Source organism: Odocoileus virginianus, chromosome 7 (assembly GCF_023699985.2).
Source record: "Odocoileus virginianus isolate 20LAN1187 ecotype Illinois chromosome 7, Ovbor_1.2, whole genome shotgun sequence".
In the NCBI taxonomy this organism is placed as follows: Eukaryota; Metazoa; Chordata; class Mammalia; order Artiodactyla; family Cervidae; genus Odocoileus; species Odocoileus virginianus.
In genome coordinates, this window is record NC_069680.1 from 23,209,610 (window position 1) to 23,227,590 (window position 17,981).

At 41.6% G+C, this 17,981-nt stretch overlaps 1 long non-coding RNA gene across 1 annotated transcript; it reads left to right on the plus strand.

Annotated features, from left to right (window-relative positions):
* Positions 1-345: 345 nt before the first annotated feature.
* On the plus strand, positions 346-15,002 carry LOC110146823 (uncharacterized). The gene is made up of 3 exons (XR_002316655.2): positions 346-437; positions 8,741-8,774; positions 14,799-15,002. It is a non-coding gene; the product is annotated as an uncharacterized lncRNA (long non-coding RNA).
* Positions 15,003-17,981: the final 2,979 nt, after the last annotated feature.

Consider the following 17,981-nt stretch of genomic DNA (forward strand, 5'->3'; position numbering starts at 1 on the left):
CTCCCCAAGGGAGGGCTTAGAGTTGGGACAGAACAGGCTGAGCTAAAATCTGGCACTGGATGATCCAGGACTGACTCAAGTCTTCTAGGCAACTCTTCGGGCTCATTTTTAATGCACTATATAAAAATATGGAAAGGAGACCATTATAGTAAACATGTTGAACAATTCTTATGAAATTTAGTGGAGTCAAGCCTCTATCTTTTCTCAATAAAACCCTCTGCCAGCAGCTAGCATCCCCCTTGAAGCTGCTTGGCTAGCAGACCCAGGTAGGAGGGGGCACCCGCTGGCCCTGGGTACCATGGTAGCCACTGTGATGTAGCCTCTCCCTCCATTGAGTGTGCCTAGTATGCATCACAGAGCCTCTGCTCTGGTCCCCTGACTTGCCGTATTTCCTTGTAAAGGTGAAGACCCACCCTGAGTTCCAGGCCTGCCCACAGGTGAGCAGGGGTTTGACATCTCACCTGCTTATCCATGAAAAATTATAATAAACTGGTTCTGAGTTCTGAAAATGGCCTTATTTAAATCCTACTCTGCCACTTCCTGGCTGAGGATCTTGAAAAGTCATTAATCACTGTGAGCCTTGGTATATTTATCCATGAAATGGGGAGAATAGTAAGACCTGAGGGAGTTACTATAAGATTTAAATGAGATACTGCCTATAAATACCGCACCATCTGACACGTAACAAGCTCTCTGTAAATGTTAGCTTTTATTTGTTTATACTCCACCTTTCTCCAGAATAGAAGTGTGAATGTGTGTGTGTGTGTTTTGAGCAGGGTGGGTAGAAGGAAACAGTGATGAATAAATAAACCTGGCTTAGGCATCCCATAATAGCACAGGGCAGGCCACCAACATAGCTCTTGCATGTTGATCTAACAGCCAACCGCCCCCCCCAACCCCACTAAGGACATACTCCTTGTCAGGAGAAATGTTACATTTCTTACTAGTAAGATCAGATATAAATTTTTCCCAAGGACACATTTTTTTTAAAAAATTATAAACATCTTCCTGGCAAAGCCTTACCATCAAAATGGAATTCAAATGATTTCTGGTGATGGTCATTTAAAGCTTATTAATCACTGTAAATTATTTTGACACCCCAGTGACAAGTCCTCTGTAACGCTTTTAGAAGCCCATTTTCATGTAACATTAATTAAAGGCCACTAACCGTAAAGTATTAATAAAATCAAATTCCCCAAAAGAGCTCCCAGCTGACAGGCTTCAGCTCTCAGCAAGTTAAGAGACCCTGAGCAAAACACAGGCCATAGTGAAATGTTAACTATGGAAATGTGATCAGCCCAACTGGGATAAGAGAGGTCATCTCTCAGGAAAATAATAGATACTTTCAATAGTAAATTTTATAATCATCACTAGCCTATTTCCTGAAGTTTATGGCTGTTATGTCTATTTAAAGAAAGACTTTCAAAGCAGACCCTATTGATAGACTGCATACTTGTTTGGTGGTTCTATCTGATCATCCTGTTAAAGTGCTACACTCAGTACGTCAACAAATTTGGAAAACTCAACAATGGCCACGGGACTGGAAAAAGTCAGTTTTCGTTCCAATCCCAAAGAAGCACAATGCCAAGGAATGTTCAAACTACCATACAATTGTACTCATTTCGCACACTAGTAAGGTTATGCTCAAAATCCTTCAAGCTAGGCTTCAGTAGTATGTGATCCAAGAACTTCTACCTGGGTTTAGAAAAGGCAGAGGAACCAGAGATCAAATTGCCAACATCCATTGGATCATAAAGAAAGAAAGAAAATTCCAGGAAAACATTTACTTATGCTTCACTGACTATGCTAAAGACTTTGTGTGGATCACAACAAACAGTGGAAAATTCTTAAAGAGATAGGAATACCAGACCACCTTACCTGTCTCCTGAGAAATCTGTATGTGGGTCAAGAAAGAACAGTTAGAATCTTACAATAGGACAACTGACTTGCTCCAAATTGGAAAAGGAGTATGACAAGGCTGTATATTGTCACCCTGCTTATTTAACTTATATGCAGAGTACATAATGCAAAATGCAGGACTAGATGAATCACAAGCTGGAATCAAGAGGAATCACAAGCTGGAATCAAGATTGCTAGGAGAAATATCAACAACCTCATATATGCAAATGATACCACTCTAATGGCAAAGGTGAAGAGGAACTAAAGAGTCTCTTGATGAAGGTGAAATAGAAGATTGAAAAAGCTGACTTAAAACTCAACATTAAAAAACACACACAGATCATGGCATACAGTCCCAATACTTCATGGCAAATAAATGGGGAAACAATGGAAACAGTGAGATACTTTATTTTCTTGGACTCCAAAATCACTGTGGATGGTGACTGCAGCCATGAAATTGAAAGACACTTGCTCCTTGGAAGGAAAGCTAGGAGAAATCTAGACAGTGTATTAAAAAGCAGAGACATCACATTGCCAACAAAGGTCCATTTAGCCAAAACTTTGGTTTTTTCCAGTAGTCACCGTGAGAGATGGATCATAAAGAAGGTTGAGTAGCAAAGAATTGATGTCTTTGAATTGTGGTACTGGAGAAGACTCTTGAGAGTCCCTTGGACTGCAAGGAGATCAAAGCAGTCAATCCTAAAGGAAAACAACCCTGAATATTCATTGGAAGGACTGATGCTGAAGCCAAAGCTCCAATACCTTGGCCTCCTGATGCAAAAAACCAACTCACTTGGAAAAGACCCTGATGCTGGGAAAGACTGAAGGCAAAAGGAGAAGGGGGCAGCAGAGAATGAGATAGTTAGATAGCATCACTGACTCAATAGACATGAATCTGAGCAAACTCTGGGAGATAGTGGAGGACAGAGGAGCCTGGTGTGCTGCAGTCCATGGGTTGCAAAGAGTCAGACATTACTTAGAGATTGAACAACCACAAAAATTTGATTATCCCATAAATATCATGCCCAGGATATACATATGGAGGGGGTGGGGTGTTGTTGGCCCTATCAGAGCAGAAGAGTGCAAGGCCTGAGAGCAAAGACAAAGACAATCCCTGACCATAAAACAGAGAGAAAGATCTATGTTACTCTCACGGAGAGCATGTTCCTAAAAAGCCAAGGTCACTGACCAAGTCCCTTCTTTAAGAGTGACTATCAATTGCTCTGGTATTTCTTTAATCTTGTATTATTTAATCATCTACTAGATGTTCACAACCCCCAGCTGAGCAGCCCAACTCACAAATGGATGGAAGAGGACACTCACCTCCTATGGCAGCTCCACTTTTGAGGCTGCATTATAGTCATCATGGCCAAATTCACACATCTGAGTAAAAGGCCATGGAACAGGATGAAAGTGTGCAATTAAGGGCTGGCTTTCAAACCCACTGTTTAATCCCAAGAGAACTGTTGCCTCTTCCCTCCTCCCATTAGACAGGTGAATGAAACTAACAAATTTTTAACCTGTATTTCAGAAACTGAAAGCTACAATTTTACATATTAAAGATATTTTTGCTTTAGCCTATTTTCATCTGATGACCATTATATCTACTACTGTGGGCAGGAGTCCCTTAGAAGAAATGGAGTAGCCATCATAATCAACAAGAGAGTCTGAAATGCAGTGCTTGGATGCAGTCTCAAAACTGACAGAATGATCTCTGTTCGTTTGTAAGGCAAACCATTGAATATCATGGTAATCCAAGTATATGCCCCGACCAGTAATGCTGAAGAAGCTGAAGTTGAACAGTTCTATGAAGACCTACAAGACCTTCTAAAACTAAAACCCAAAAAAGATGTCCTTTTCATTATAGGGGACTGGAATGGAAAAGTAGGAAGTCAAGAAACACCTGGAGTAACAGGCAAATTTGGCCTTGGAGTACAGCATGAAACAGGGCAAAGGCTAATAGAGTTCTACCAAGAGAACGAACTGGTCATATCAAACACCCTCTTCAAGCAACACATGAGAAGACTCTACACATGGACATCACCAGATGGTCGACATCGAAATCAGATTGATTATATTCTTGGCAGCCAAAGATGGAGAAGCTCTATGCAGTCAGCAAAAACAAGACCAGGAAGTGACTGTGGCTCAGATCATGAACTCCTTATTGCCAAATTCAGACTGAAATTGAAGAAAGTTCAGAAAACCACTAGACCATTCAGGTATGATCTAAATCAAATCCCTTATGACTATACAGTGGAAGTGAGAAATAGATTTAAGGGACTAGATCTGATAGACAGAGTGCCTGATGAACTATGGATGGAGGTTTGAGACATTGTACAGCAGACAGGAATCAAGACCATCCCCAAGAAAAACAAATGCAAAAAAGCAAAATGGCTGTCTGAGGAGGCCTTACAAATAGCTGTGAAAATAAGAGAAGCAAAAAGCAAAGGAGAAAAGGAAAGATATACCCATTTGAATGCAGAGTTCCAAAGAAGAGCAAGGATGATAAGAAAGCCTTCCCCAACGATCAATGCAAAGAAATAGAGGAAAAGAACAGAATGGGAAAGACAAGAGATCTCCTCAAGAAAATTAGAGATACCAAGGGAACATTTCATGCAAAGCTGGGCTCCATAAAAGACAGAAATGGCATGGACCTAACAGAAGTAGCAGATATTAAGAAGAGGTGGAAAGAATACACAGAAGAACTGTACAAAAAAGATCTTCACAACCCAGATAATCACAATGGTGTGATCACTCACCTAGAGGCAGACATCCTAGAATGCAAAGTCAAGTGGGCCTTAGGAAGCATCACTACAAACAAAGCTAGTGGAGGTGACAGAATTCCAGTTGAGCTATTTCAAATCCTGAAAGATGATGCTGTGAAATTGCTGCACTCAATATGCCAGCAAATTTGGAAAACTCAGCAGTGGCCACAGGACTGGAAAAGGTCAGTTTTCATTCCAATCCCAAAGAAAGGCAATGCCAAAGAATGCTCAAACTACTGCACAATTGCACTCATCTCACACGCTAGTAAAGTAATGCTTAAAATTCTCCAAGCCAGGCTTCAGCAATACATGAACTGTGACCTTCCAGATGTTCGAGCTGGTTTTAGAAAAGGAAGAGGAGCCAGAGATCAAATTGCCAACATCTGCTGGATTATCAAAAAATGCAAGAGAGTTTCAGAAAAACATCTATTTCTGCTTTATTGACTATGCCAAAGCCTTTGACTGTGTGAACCACAATAAATTGTGGAAAATTCTGAAAGAGATGGGAATAACAGACCACCTGACCTGCCTCTTGAGAAACCCGTATCCAGTTCAGGAGGCAATAGTTAGAACTGGACATGGAATAACAGACTGGTTCCAAATAGAAAAAGGAGTACGTCAAGGCTGTATATTGTCACCTTGCTTATTTAATTTATATACAGAGTATATCATGAGAAACCCTGGGCTGGAGGAAGCATATGCTGGAATCAAGATTGCCGGGAGAAATATCAATAACCTCAGATATGCAGATGACAGCACCCTTATGGCAGAAAGTGAAGGACAACTAAAGAGCCTCCTGATGAAAGTGAAAGAGGAGAGTGAAAAAGTTGGCTTAAAGCTCAACATTCAGAAAATTAAGATCATGGCATCTGGTCCCATCACTTCATGGCAAATAGATGGGGAAATAGTGGAAACAATGGCTGACTTTATTTTGGGGGGCTCCAAAATCACTGCAGATGGTGATTGCAGCCATGAAATTAAAAGATGCTTACTCCTTGGAAGGAAAGTTTTGACCAACCTAAACAGCATATTAAAAAGCAGAGACATTACTTTGTCAACAAAGGTCTGTCTAGTTAAGGCTATGGTTTTTCCAGTGGTCATGTATGGATGTGATAGTTGGACTATAAAGAAAGCTGAGCACTGAAGAATTGATGCTTTTGAACTGTGGTGTTGGAGAAGACTCTTGAGAGTCCCTTGGACTGCAAGGAGATCCAACCAGTCCATCCTAAAGGAGATCAGTCCTGGGTGTTCATTGGAAGGACTGATATTGAAGCTGAAACTCCAATACTTTGACCACCTCATGCGAAGAGTTGACTCATTTGAAAAGACCCTGATGCTGGGAAGGATTGAGGGCAGGAAGAGAAGGGGACGACAGAGGATGAGATGACTGGATGTCATCATCGACTCAATGGACATGGGTTTGGGTGGACTCCGGGAGTTGGTGACTGACAGGGAGGCCAGGCATGCTGCAGTTCATGGGGTCGCAAAGAGTCAGACACGACTGAGAGAATGAACTGAACTGATTTTCATCTGAAATCCTTATGACTTATTGAAGCAGAGGCTGTAACTTACAAACCTATAGGCCCAGATTCTGATTACCTTTGCACAGCAGGGCAAACGTCATTAGACCTAGTTCTTCCAGTGTGAAAAAAATGTCTCCCATTGTCTTGGTGGCATGAAATTCCCTTGAAAACCTGTTCTGAAATTCTTTTTGAGTGTCCATCTCAAATAAAAACATCCTTTGGCCTGGAGATACCTGTTGTCTAAAGACTAGGTGCTCATTCTAACAGTTTTCTGGCCTTCAACTCTGCCCCACTCCCATGAAAGTCCTTGTGAAATTTGTCTTCAGGGACAACTCTGGAGCTGTGGAGGAAAGAAGGAAGGACTCAGACACCCCCTCAACCTCATACCTTTGTATAGGATAAATCTGAATAATGCATAGGGAGTCCAAATTTTTGCTAGACAAAGAGCCACTACCTCTAGGAGAAAGAAGGATTGTTTACAGATGTTAATTTTATCTATAAAGGTGTCTGAATCCATTAATATCACCTTTCCCAACCACTCCAGTTATTCTTCAATCAGTGTCCCCTGAAACACAGCTCCCCAAACACGAGACCCCCAAGACACTCTCCACTTTTGACAGGCAATTCTGTCCAGTTAGATGGACAGGGAGATCTCTCCAACATTCTGACTGCAAGCTTGCCAGCTGAGCAGGCAACATCGAAAATGAAGAGCAGATGGGCAGCCTCATCTACTAGCAGGAGTGATGACAGGCCAGCACTAAGCCCCCACCAAGCCACTCAAGATGGGACCCCATGGTCATGTGACTGATGTTTTCACAAACTTGTCAGAACTTATCCATCCAAACGATTGCTGTTCTCAAGGGGATCACCTTAAAAGGAATTAGAATTGTTCTCCTCCTCAAAATCACTTAGAGATCCATCCTTAGAAATTAGTCAGTTTCCATGTCATTGGGTAAAAGTAAGACTTAGAGATTAAATGAGAAGATTAAAGAAGATAGATCTAAAGCATGCCCATCATGGTGCTAAGTATATAGTAGGCACTTAATAGATGTTGGCTATTATTATGATTATTACCCTTCTGACCTCTTAAGATGTGGTTGGATGCCCTTTGACAAGGAAGTATCAACCTCAGTGAATAGAGGCTGTCCGTCACCCACAGGACCTCCCATTTTATTCCCATGAGGCATTGGGTGCATATGATGCAAATTAAAGAATAAAACCACAGTCTTGGGTTAAATAATGTTTCTGTGGTAGAAAATGATGACAAGGCAAGCTTGGATCAATGTCTCAGGAGTGCAATGGAAATTACAAATTTTCTTCTGAGATCTACCCTGCTATATCATGAGAGCTCATGCTAATCCTTCAGCCTCTGCCTGTTCATCACTCCAAAGTAGGACAAAGAATGACTATGGCAGAGGGACTACCATGTGCTCGCCAAACCTCCTTCCTCTCTCTGGCCACACAGGAAGATGGCATTCCCAACATCCTTTGCAGGTCAGTTGGGATCACACGATTTCTGGTGCCTTCATTTTGGCTTCCCCCGCACCCCCGCCCCTCTTTCTTCCAGGCCATAGGCATGGGCTCTGAAATGAAATCAAACGATGGGGGAAATCTAGGTCACAGTTTGGAGGAGCAGCTTTCCTCCCAGGAGAGCTTCCAGATCAGGACCATTGATCGACATTACACTTTGTGTGAACAAGTCATACAATTATATTGTGTTAAGTCATTGAGATGGGGACTGCTGTTGGCATGACATATACTGGTTAATATAACTATTTTTCCACTAAAATTTTAGACAATTGCTATTTAAGAAAACCTTCTCAGTTATGAAAGACAAGGGTGTATAGATGGTATTAGCTAAGACCTGAGTAAGGACATCCAAGATTTTCCCCTCTTAAAGCAATTTGGAACTCTAAGCTGCAATCTGTATATAACGGGTTGGCCAAAACGTCCATTTGGGCTTTTCTGTAACATCATACATGTTGTTGTTGTTTAGTTGCTAAGTCTTGTCCAACTCTTTTGCAACTCCATGGACTGTAGGCTCCTCTGTCCATGGGATTTCCCAGGCAAGAATACTGGAGCGGGTTGCCATTTCCTTCTCCAGGGGATCTTTCAGACCCAGGGATTGAACCTGCATCTCCTGCATTGGCAGTTGGATTCTTTACCACTGAGTCACCAGGGAAGCCCCAACATCATGTGTGTGTGTGTGTGTGTGTGTGTGTGTGTGTGTGTGAGCATATATATTTGCTTACACACAGAAAGTAATGGGTTACTTTGTCGATTATCTATTTCCAAATTCCAAACTAGTTTTGCAAAATAATTTAAATAAAGATATCAATTGTAAAAACTTTATTTTAGAGCTCAAAATGAGTCTGAGGGTCAGAAGGAGCATTGGATTTTCAGAACTAAGAAAGGTTGACAGTGTTAGACCGATGTATGGAAGCAGAGACAATAGAAGTTAAAGTGACATATCTGAGGTCACTCCCTGAGGAGCAAAGGGGCCGGCAGCTCTTATTTTCTGACCCTAATCACATCTATCCTCTCCCTTCCTAGACTCAAGGACTAAAGCCTAGATGCTTCAGTGAAAGTGAGATGGTCGACTCACCTCTGTTTTATTTCTAAAGCCAGCCTCAGGTGGTTCTAGGGGATCTTTCAAGAACTATGCCTTTGAAAACCTATTTAATGGTTGATTCTATACTGTCAGGACTTGACTGAAGCCAAACAAAAATCACTAAGTCAAGTGATGAGAGAAATAAACAAAAGGTAATAGCTTCTCTCAAGAAGCTGCCTGCCTTACATCTGAGCCGGACTTGGAATCTCACTGCTGAAAAGACTGTGACTTGACACAGAACAAATAAGAACCATCCTTGAAACAGGGAAGGATTTCGTTCTTTCATCAGTGCTTAGGAAGTTCAAATGCTGACTGACGTCAAAAGGACATCTTCCAAACAGCCTTTCAGAAATGATTAACATATTATTAAGTAATGAAATGGAATTTTCTAAGAATGCATTTTTCAGTTGCATATTCACAAGTAATTACCAACTAATGTGGATGCTTGGCCTTTTTGCTTAATGAAGAGGCTCCATGTTTAAACAAGCGGCACAGCCTAGGAAGTAAAAGCAGAGGAAACTTCAAAGGTGTCCATCTTCTCTTTAAAGTGGGGAAGCGTGGGTGAAATTGAAGGGGGGCATGAGACAGTCATCCCCTTCTGCACGGCTCAGACTGGGGCTGTATTAGGTTGAACAGTGGTCCTCCAGAAGATATCACATCTTACATTACATTATATCCATATATTGCATTATATCTGCATCCTTATCCTCGGAACCAGTGAATGTAATCTTATTGGGGAAAGGCATCTTTGTAGATGTAATTGAGTTAAGGATCTCAAGATAATGTCCTCCTGGATTACATAGGTGGCTCCTAAATCCAATGACAAGTGTCCTCATAAGAGACAGAAAAGGAGAAGACACGAGGAGAGGAGAAGCTGTGTGAAGACGGAGGCAGAGATTGAAGTCAGGCAGCTCTAAGCCAAGGAACACTTGAGCCACCAGAACCCAGAAGAAGCAGAGAAAGATTCTCCCCTAGAACTTTCAGACAGAGAGGGGGCCCCACTAACATCTTGATTTTTAACTTCCAGCCTCCAGATGTGTAAGAGAATTAGTTTCTGTTGTTTCAAGTCACCTGGTTTATGATAATCTGTCATGGCAGCCACAGGAAACCGATATAGGCCACTGCTGGGAAAGAAGGTCCATGGAGCATCTGTGAACCTCCTCAAGTCCAACTAGGATTCTGCTCAGCAGAGAGGCCCTGGGAGACCACAAGGAATGACTTCTATTTATTCACTCAGCAAGCTTTTGCTGATCAATTGTCTCTCTACTCTCAACTAGTTCATGATCTAACAGAGATCAGAGGCTTTGTGAAAACAAGAGTGGTGTGAGTAAGCACCAGAGGGGATACAAAATGTATGGGAGACTACTGTGGGATGCTCAGATTTCAAAGGTGCACCAAAAAGAAGAGCAGGCACACTTGTCCCCTCAAGTCCCATCAGGAATGGAGAGAATATCGCAAAGAGTCAGACACAACTTAGTGACTGCACAACAGTAACAACCAAGAATACCAGCATGATGAGCAATGTGCCTCCCAGATATCACTCCCTCTTCTTCCTTCCTCACTCAGGGAAGGGAAAGAGGGCTGGGGGCTGCAGGGAAGACCATGAAGTGGTCTCTGTGGGGGGAGCAAGTCTCACATTCTCTCAAAAGTCTCTTTCAAGTCTTGGATTGAGACTGCAAATGCCATTGACACAATGCATGCCTGCACGCCAAGTCACTTCAGTTGAGTCCGACTCTTTGCATGCCCATGGACTAGAGCCTACCAGGCTGCTCTGTCCATGGGGAGTCTCCAGGCAAGAATACTGGAGTGGGTTGCCGTGCCCTCCTCCAGGGGATCTTCCCAACCCAGGGATCAAACCCATGTCTCTTATGTCTCCTGCATTGGCAGATGGGTTCTTTACCACTAGCACCACCACAATGGCCAGATACTCATACCTGTGATCGGACCCAGAGCAAGTAGGATTCCATGTTTGGAACATAAGTGCCTACCAGAAGCAAGGGTCTGCATGAGAAAGTCCTCCATCTGAGTTCCATCTATCACAGTCCTCAACTAAATATGAGGGCAGACAGGAAAAACAATCCCCCAGCAAACCCACACTTTCCACTTGGTTTTCCTCAGATTGGAAAATGAAAGGCCAGTTGTAATCTACTGAAAGTAAACTGTTCAAAGAATTTGCAGATTCTGAGCATGGAAGATCAAATGTTGCAATCGAAGGGAATGAGGATGTTTAATCTAACCGGAAAAGAAAGCTCCACATTGCAGAACGATCAGAATTCACTGAGTCTTTGCTTCTGTGACAGGAAACCACCAAGTTTAACATTAGAAGCGTTCATTCAGAAATCCAGAGTCTTGGTTTTACATGGCTCGGGTCCTTAAAAAATAACAGCAGGGGCTGAACCAGCAGGAATGGAGATTGAGGACACAGATACGATGTGGGTAGATGCCTACATGACATCCAGAGCCGAGTTCAAGTCCAGGGTCAGCAACCCCAAATGAAATCACACAACTGGTCAGCAGCCTTTGACTAAAACCAATTCTGGGAAAGAGACTATCTCCCTGGAAATGTTTATAACACATACTGGCTCCATCCTTTTCTGTTCTCTAAGGAGGACTGAATCCATTTTGCTCAACACAGCATTTTCAGACAATGTGGGTTTTATGGTTTTTGTGAAACAGAGGAGGAATGAATTGCAAAACCAAATATAACTGGAAATGTCTTTGTAATTTTAAAATAAAATAAATGAAAACAGTTCAGACCAAGGATTGCCCTCCAAGAGTGGAAACCCAAACATAATCACTCGCTGCTGAAATATAGGGGAGGGAGCAGAAGTAAATCCAAAGAGGTTGAGATCCAAAACTTAAACCCAATAAACTCAATGGTAGAAATTAAATACAAATTATTAAAATTTTACCAACACTAGTGCCTAGGAGTAAAAAGAGTCCTTTGTGCTTTCAAACTTTCATGGGTAAGCAACAAATGTGAATTATAAAAGTTTCCCACTGTTCTGTGACTACAGATACTTATATTGTGATAAGCAATCATATCTGAGCAGTCCTAGAGACAGGACTGTCTCTAGTGGTAAAGGAACCAAATGAATTGAAAATGTTTTACAAATCCCCCACCATGGCAAACTTTGGAGCTGTCTGAATTGTTCTTCAACCAGGGAAAGTGTAAGTACAAAACTTGAGTGTTCTATATTTATGTGACATGTCTAAATGTCCAGAAGAGAAAAAGCTGAGTAAATACAGAATAGCCACTTATTAGAATAATATGTAGTCCCCTTTGGAAGATGGTTATGAAAGCCATATTGCCATACAGAGACTGTTTATTATACAATGCTAAGTGAAAAGCAAGATGAAAAATGCATTTTTTTTTTCTATTAGCCACATGGCATTAAAATCCACAGGAAAGGAACCAGATCAAAATGTTAATAGGAGTTTTCTTTGCATGCTAGGATTGGATGCCATCTTTTTTTCTTCTCTATATTCCAAACTTAGTAATGTACTTAAAATGAAGAATATAGGTAGATAGACAAGAGTTTTTAGAAGCTTCTGGAAAAAATACAATCCTAAATTATTCTATGAGATATCACCCTTCTAGTAAGGACACCAGATGAGAAGTTGCAATGGAATGAAAATGAGGACTCATTTCTCATCCTGATCTCTCCTCTGTTTGGCTCCCTGGGGAGCAGGTTTGGAGGAAATTGCATCTGGTTTTAGGCATTTTGTGACTGAGGTGCCTGAGAATCACAAGTAGCAATGCCAAGTGAGTGATTGAGACTGTAAGTCTACAATAAAGAGGATTCTTTCAACTTTAACTCATGACCAGCGGACAATCCAGGAGAGAAAAATATTTTCAGTCTTCAGATAACTTTCATTTGAGCACTTTTAATAAGTGAAATTATAATGTCATGAAGGAGCTTGGCCAACCTTTCAGACTCCACTTCAATGCATTTTGAGCTTAAGTTTCCATCCTACTGAAATTCTGTGATTCTATGGCAAAGGCAAATAAATAATATGCTGAAACAGAATTTGTTTTTGCAGGCAATAGAAGCCAATCAGAATTAATCTAAGCATAATTGAAAAAAAAAAAAAACTACTGGGAAGCTTTGGGGAGCACACAGAACTAAAGAAAAGGATGAAGTATCAAGTGTCAGAAACCAAGATTCAGAGGACCTTTGGGAGTTCAGGTAGCAGGAAGTAATGATAACCTCTTCGGGAAGCAACTTTCAAGACGAGTCCATTCTAATGGCTTCCATCCTTAAAGTCAATATGCAGATTCCCAGGAGAGAGAATTCTGATTGGCTTAGCTTGGTCATGTGTTCCTATCCTGGTTGAGCAAGGGGAGAGCATCTCAAGTGAAAGTCCCACCAAGATTGCATATAATGAAGAAAGGATGTCACCGAAGAGGGGGAATGGATCCAAGGTGGGAAGATAACCAATAGCCCTTCTTTATTCCAAGCCTAAGAACACATGTTCCACGTGCAGTGTTTTATACAGATGCGGTGCAGAAAGAAAACAAGAGCAAGAGTTATTATCAGGTCTATGGAAGCTTCTCTGGATTACGGCCATATGCATGGGTCACCCCTCCTGAGAAAAGACTTTGAGTATATCCACCACACACAGAATCCGTGGCTCAGAACTTTAGAAAATCAAACAAACAAACAAAGAAAACTCATAACAAAGACAGTGACTTTGCAGTTATGTTTATGAGCCCCGAGTTCAAAATTAAATGAGCCAAATAGTGAGGGGGAAAAACCCCAGATCTTTTGAGTTAAATGCCTTGAACAGTGAAATTAATACCAGAACAAGTCCCATTGTACTAGGAGGCTGTTTTATTGACTTGTTTTCTAACTCTGCTTTGAACACAATGAAAGTTGTGTGTCTTTCAAATAAAACAAATATTTCTTCCTCTTCCAATACTACATAGAAACCCCCAGGGCAAAGGAAAATAAAACCTCATTATTTCAGATTCCACTCATTCCAGAATTATAATTTGGCTCGAGCTGCATTGAAGCCTGCCTTTGTACTCTTTTTGAGAAGTGGCTTCCCTAAGCAAATCAGTAACACAAACAAGATTGATAGGGGTCCTATTGAAGCTACTCAAGGAAGGTCTCCATGTATGATTTGCATGCCATGCCAGCGGCTCATTGTAGAGGCGTTTTTGCTGTTAAAACAAAATTGGCAGCATTGTCAGCAGCTAGTTCAAATTTCTACAGGTCTTTTTTATTTCTTCTAAAATTCAAATCTTCCACTCATTCCAATGTGTTTTCACTCTGTTACTCTAATCAAGTGATGGGTGACCAAGTGTTTAGGTGCAAAAAGGTAGAGTGGAAGAACCTGTTTGCCAACCAGCCTTTAAGAAACCTCAGGGCTGCTGTTTCTACTTTGAAGAGAGGCAACTGGGGGGCGGCGGGGGGAGGAGTGTATACAAGTAGCAACAAACATATCAAAATCAGCACAACCTGAATGAAATACAAAGTAATATAATCCTGTTATAAATACTGTGAAAAATTGATGAAGCACTTTAATCTGTGATTTCATTTGAGCATCACAGAACATACATGCACTCACAGCAAAAACAGGAAGAACTCAGCCAAGAGTGCATTGTGAGCCCTCTTGCATTTCCCAGCCTCCCATTGGTGGGGGCAAGGGAGTGTGACTTGCTCCTGTGACAGATGATGAATATCACTTCCAAGGCAAGGCAGGTGCCAGGCAGTGAGATTCTTCCATAACCCTTTTTGCCCTGTTGTGACTTTGGGAGTCCTTTGGTGAGATGACAAAGAAAATACAAAGAGATCTTAATCTCTAAGTCACCACATGGAAGAGACCCTAAAGACCCGCAGGGAACGCTCAAGAATTAAATACGTAAATTTTACTCAAGAAAAAAAAAATAGGTTTTATGACAAAAGCACAAATGTTTGGAGGGGTAGTGGTGACCTCAGCAGAGTTTAGCCTGTTCTGATGGACGCACTAGCAGTTATTGTTTCCATCTTACAGGTAAGAAGATCCAGACCCACAGAGAAGACAACCCATTGAAGATCACATTGATAACAAGTAGCAGGACCCAGAATGTAATTCAAGCGTTCTGATTCCAACCCTTTTCCCCCTGAGACCCAAATGAAGATGTTCCCTGAATGCATAAATTACTGACCATCTGGGATCCAATGACAATCTGTACAATTAATATGCAATTTCAGAAAAGACAGTTCCTTTCCTAATTTGTTTGTATAATCCAGGGCCTCTTCACTTCTTCACTTGTAGGGACTGGAGAAGAGAGGCCCCACATACCGATGAAGCCTAGAACATGTCATGAACCTCTTCTGCACTTCATTTTTTTTCTGTAAAGGCTTCTTCATAAAATCAAAAGAGTATTGTTAGTGGTGAATGGTGAGAACAGCCTTGGGAACAAAAAAAAAGTAAATATAAGTCCAATTTTTCCTTCTGCCAAATTCAAACAAACATCATTTTAATGACCTGGCAGCCCCCACAAATTCAGCAGCCACCAGTTAAATAAAAAGCCCATTCATTTAAAAAAAGAAGTGTCAACACGGGCATTTAACATATGTCAGGTTTCAACAGCAGAGTGACCCTGTGTATGGTGACAGGCATATATGGGCTGGGATAAGGCAAACAGCATCACCCAAAGTAAATTCAAGGACCGTACAGAAATCATCCCTCCATCCCCAACCTGATTCACATACCATCACAGGGGCAGATCAGGATGTAAACATGGGGAACTTAGTGGGGATTTTTAAAGCTCTCTGTAATCCATCAGTCTGCAAGGTGATGCCTCCATCCATATTCAGAAGTTATACAAAGTGCATATGCTCAATTGCTCAGTCATGACTAACTCAGCGACCCAGAGGGCTAGAGCCCGCCAGGTTCCTTTGTCCTTGGCATTCCCCAAGCAAGAATACTGGAGTGTGTTGTCATTTCCTCCTCCAGGGGATCTTCCCGATCCAGGGATCAAACCCATGTTTCCTTTGTGCTTTGCATTGGCTGGCAGATTCTTTACCACTGAGCCACCTGGGAAGCCCTCATAAAAAGTACTGACTACCAACTTTTTTTGGTAAGAAATACAAGTTGGCCTACACTACAGAGAACAATCCCGCATGTTCCTTGTAAAACTACAAAGCCTCTACAAGAAAACCTAGACTACCTTTTTACGACCTTGGAATACGCAAAGATGATTTAGAGAGGGCGCAGAAAGCCCTTAACTTCAAAGAAAAAAACAATTATTGAACGAAGTCAAATTTTACAATTCTGCTTGTCAATAGACACTGTTAAGAAAATAAAAGGGCAAGCCAGGAAAGAACATTTGCAACACATATATCTGATAAAGAACTTGATTCTGGGATATGTAAAGAATTCATAGAACTCCATAATAAAAAGACAACAACCCAATAAAAAATGAGCAAAAGATTTGAACAGACATTCACCAAAGAAAATATTCAAATGGCCAATACACACTTGAAAGAGCACACGGCGTCATTAGTCTTCAGGGAAATATAAATTAAACTCCAACAAAATCATGGTACCTACTCACTAGAATGGCTAAAGTGAAAAAAGGCTGAAAACACCAGATATTGGCAAGGCTATGGAGCTATCAGATCTCCAATACATTGCTGGTGGGAGTGTAACAAGTTACAACCACTTTTGTTATATAGTTAAGTATACAGCTATCTGATGACCCAGGAGTCTAAGAGGTCAAGAAAAAGACTTGTTTGTAGCAGCTTTATTCATAATAGTGATGTACTGGAAACGACTAAAGTGTCAATCAATACAAGGATGAATAAACAAATGGTGATAGATTTATACACCGGACTACTACATGGAATAAAAAGTTACAAAACACAGAGACATGAAACCATATGGGTGAATGTCCAGAACATCATGTTGAGTGAAAGGAACCACATATAAGATAGTACACAGCAGATGATCACATCTGTATGGAGTTTTAGATGAGAAAATTAATATATGCTAATAGAAATCAAACCAGTGATTGCTTCTGGAGTTGCAAGGGATTGATTAGGAAGGCATCCAAAGATACTTCTGGGAAGATGGAAGTAGACTACATCTTGCTAGGGTGGGGATCTCATGCACAGGCTTATGCATTTATCAAAACTGATAAAACTAAACACTTAACATCTGCGAAATCATGCCCTACACCTCACAGCTTCTACTTTCTGCCCCAGAGCTTCTCCAAGGCCTTGGGGTCTGATCTAGGACTCGCAAGTATATCCAGGAGGTACGATTGAGCTGGAGTTCCCAGGGCCACCCTGGCCAGGGCCGGGTGGGAGCTGGCATGCCAGTGCATCCCTCTGCATTGCCTGTACAGACACACCTGCAATGCTTTTCCTAAGCTCCTCAAAAGGCCTCTCAGGAGGCAGCACCAGTTGTCCATACAGTGGTCAACTCAGTTAGACATCTCTTTACTGAACCCTCCATCCTTCACTCCTGCTGCCTTGTTGGTGTTCAGTCAATCAGTCGCGTCCGACTCTTTGCAACCCCATGGACTGCAGCATGCCAGCATGCCTGGCCTTCACTGTCTCCTGGTGTTTGCTCAAACTCATGATCACGGAGTCAGTGATGCCATCCAACCACCTCATCCTTTGTCTCCCCCTTCTCCTCCTGTCCTCAATCATTTCCAGCATAAGCTCTTAGCATCAGGTGGCCAAAGTATTGGAGCTTCAGCTTCAGCATCAGTCCTTCCAATGAATATTCAGGTTTGATTTCCTTTAGATCGGCTGGTTTGATCTCCTTGCTGTCCAAGGGACTCTTTCCAACACCACAATTCAAAAGCATCAATTCTTTGGCACTCAGCCTTCTTTATGTCCAACTCTTACATCCATACATGACTACTGGAAAAGCATAGCTTTGACTAGATGAACCTTTGTCAGCAAGGTGTTGTCTCTGCTTTTTAATACACTATCTAGGTTTGTCATAGCTATTCTTCCAAGAAGCATCTTTTAATTTTGTGACTGCAGTCACTGTCCATAGTGATTTTGGAGCCCAAGAAAATAAAATCTGTCACTGTTTGCACTTTCCCCCTATCAATTTGCCATGAAGGATCACTTTTTAAACAAACCATCTGTGTGCAAGCCTTCATCTCAGGCTCTGCTTTCAGGGGACCTGAGGCTGAACAAAGCTTGTGAATATATACGCACAGAAATATGCACC